This window comes from Microcebus murinus, chromosome 14, assembly GCF_040939455.1.
Source record: "Microcebus murinus isolate Inina chromosome 14, M.murinus_Inina_mat1.0, whole genome shotgun sequence".
In the NCBI taxonomy this organism is placed as follows: domain Eukaryota; kingdom Metazoa; phylum Chordata; class Mammalia; order Primates; family Cheirogaleidae; genus Microcebus; species Microcebus murinus.
Window position 1 is genome coordinate 56,138,310 of NC_134117.1, and position 3,518 is coordinate 56,141,827.

A 3,518-nucleotide genomic window follows, 5' to 3' on the forward strand; every position below is an offset into this window, starting at 1 on the left:
TCCGGAGCGGCGCAGAGCGACGGCACTCTCCAGGTGCAGTTGGGTGCGCCTACTCTCGGGGTTCTCCTTGCAGACCCACCCCCGAGAGCATCCCAGTGCTCGCCCACTTTGGCTCACGTCCACTGCTACTCTCACGGAAACTCCTACACCAACGGCACACACACTCGCTCCCACCCTCAGCACTGCAAACACGCTCACCGCGCCCCACGCACAAGCGCCCCCTACGCGTTCACACTTTCACTCACAAATACCCGCATACGAGGCCGCCGTAAGCATACACACAATTGCACACACACATCGCTGTACACAACCCCACATACACTCAGAAAACAAAACATAAAACGTTCCCCTGTGCACTAAATCCTCACGTTCACGTACAAATACAAACACACGCCCCTTCCCCAAAGCCTTCCTCAAAGCCCCCAACTCCTGATTTTCGGCACCCCCAGTCCCAATCATAATCAGCACCCTCTCAGCCCCCGTTGGACACGCGCGCGCTCCCGCGCGCAGGCACGCACTCCCCTCCCCGGGCAGGCGGGGGAGGCTTCGGCCCGGAGCCCGCTTAGAATTCCAGGTGTGGCGGCGATTCCGCGCTCCACGTTTTGCAGGCCGCCGCAGTGTCGGAGGCGAAGCGAGGAAGGGAGCTGGAATAACAAAGGCAAGTTGGGGAGAGCGCAAGGGGGCGCAGCCCCGGCCGGGCCGCGGGGGGAGCCCTGCTCGGCCGGGGCTCCGGAGGCTGCAGGGTCGTGGGCTCGGGGAGCCGGAGGTGGGGAGGATGAGTGGGGGGCGAGGGGCGGGGCTGTGAAGTGACGTCAGAGAACAATGACACTGCCGGGGGCGGGGGAGGGGGGCACCGGGTGGCGGCCGGGGCTGGGGTCTCCCCCGAGGCCTGGCGCTGGCCGAAGATGCCCTGGCCTAGCGGGAGCGGCTACCTGATTGACGAGGCCCGCATGGGAGCGCGGACGTGCCACGCAGACTTGCGAGCCGCCCGGTGGGCGGTGATCTACGCAGACCCCCGGGGGCCAGCCCCGGGAGCAGGTCGGAGCACTGCCCCCGACCACAGACCCCATTTTAGAGCATGCTTCAGAGGGCTCCTCTGACCTCGGCTTGAACTCCTTCAGAGCCGGAGAGATCACTCCTTCCATCACCGAGGGAGAGGAGGAAAAATGCATTTGCCAGCTTTGAATTCATTCTCCAGGCTCTGCTAGTCTGACAGCCGGTGAACTCAGCCTGGAATTCCTGAGGGCTCAGAAAACTGCAGCTCAGGTCCACGGGGCGTGGGGAGGGGGGTGGGAGGGGGCGGGAGCCTGTTTGGTTTTCCCAGGGGAAATTCTTCCTCCCTGTGCCACTGGACTCTAGGTAAGGTGCTCCTTTAGGGCCTCAGTCTTCCTACCTGTTCACGTGGACACGAACTGTTACCACTGCAGCTCCCTCCACCACAGGTGGCAGCTGAGCATCTCTGGGGAGGAGGGTAGGTGGCCTAAAAGCACTTCCATACCTCTATGGACACTAGGGAGTCTCTGTCCCAGCACATTCCTGTGGGAGGGAGCCCCTCCTCAGCCTGTGTGTGGCCCAAGTTCACAGGTGTCAACTAGGGGACAAGGGTGAGAAACCCTTGAAGGCCTGACTCTGGCTTGGAAGGTGGGAATTCAGCTTGCTGAATGGTGGCTGTAACCACAGCTGTCCCACCCCCAGCAATCCACAGCATTGCAACAGCCAGAAAGCCACCCCCACCCCACGGTCCACAATCCCAGCACAGAGTTTCTGAGTGTTTAAGGACTTGGGAGGCAAGAATCCAGCCCCAGCCAACAATTAGCCCAGTTCTTGTGCCTCAATGACCACCTGGTTCAGGACACCCAGCCCTCTCAACATTTCTGTCCAAATCACTCAGTGAGTAACCAGGGCTGGCCACTTCCAGGAAGTAGGGGGTGCAGGTGACCTCGGGGATGACCACTCGTGTTCACCGTCGCCTGTCCAGCAGCCCCTACTCTCCACCCCTCATCCCACCCTCTATCTCCTCCCACCAGTATGAACTGGCTACAGAGCAGAGAGGAGCCCAGCAGGCCCGACTCTTAGTAGCAAGGAACCAGGGGTAACTTCAGCCCTCCCCTTTTGTGCAAGCATGGCAGCAAGTCTGAAAAGGCCTCCTGGGGTCCCTAGACTCCCGTCCTTGGAACTCTGAAGCCTTTGCCATCAGTCTCCATCTTCCAGGGAGATAACTGGGCAGATTGGATACCTCTGGGGTCTTGGAAGAACCTATGACTTATTTAGTGCCTACTGTGTGCTGACTACGATGGGGAGGGCTTCCTGGACATTGAGAATTCAATTAGCTTATTTGATTCTCACCTTGCCTTGGGTTAGATGCCATTACCATCCCTGCTTCAGAGGAGACTGGGCTGTGAATGACTTGCCCAAGGCCGGTCAAGAAGGGAACTCAGACCCTTATTAACAAAGTTTCCTGTTGTTCCCACTTACCCCACCTCTGCATCTGTGGGTGGCCCTAAGCAAGTTTGCCTTCCCTCTCTGGGCCTCTCTGAACTAAGGGCTAGGTGTCTCATGGTGGCAGTCAGACCTCCTTAGGGATTATGTGTCCAAGCCCTACCTCTGGCCTCAGCCTCTCTGAACCTGGAGCTCTGGGGCTGAGGCAGAGAGGAAGGTGCCTTCCCATCCCAGCCGCTGAGAGGGGGAGGATACATCCTGCTTAGCCAGTGCAGATCCATACATCACCTGGCTCCAGAGGCAGCCTCAGTGTCCGGTAGGAGGATATGGGCTGTGTGGGGCCGGCTCAGACCCATTTTCAGAGCAGACTCAAGTGTATTCATTTCCCTGCCCTATGGGAGCCATCAACAGACTGGGGGAGAGCGCCATTGCTCAGGCCTGAGCCTAGGATTCAGGAGGGCAAGAGGAAGGCGGTGGTAGGAGGTTTGAGGTCCCTGAGGGATGATACAAAGGACCTGTGAAGGGTGCAGTGACTATGGCCTTCTAGGCCAGGGGGTCCTCAGTGGGCTGGGAGTGTTCAGGTACCTGTTGGGAGGGGGAATTCCTCCCTCTCCAGCTTCCTTCTGTGCATCTGCTCTCTGAACCCCCTTCCCATAAGGAAGTCAGGGAGCATCTAAAATTGGGAATAGAGAGGTGGGAGAAAAGTCACATTTCATTTTTTTTGTGTGTGAGACAGAGTCTCACTGTGTTGCCCAGGCTAGAATGAGTGCCGTGGCATCAGCCTAGCTCACAGCAACCTCAAACTCCTGGGCTTAAGCCATCCTCCTGCCTCAGCCTCTCAAGTAGCTGGGACTACAGGCATGTGCCACCATGCCCGGCTAATTTATATATATATATATATGTATGTATGTATGTTTGGTTAGTTTTTTTTGAGGCAGAGTCTCTGTTGTCCCAGCTAGAGTGCCGTGGCATCAGCCTAGCTCACAGCAACCTCAAATTCCTGGGCTTAAGCGATCCTTCTTGCCTTAGCCGGCTAATTTTTTCCATATATTTTTAGTTGGCCAATTAATTTCTTTCTA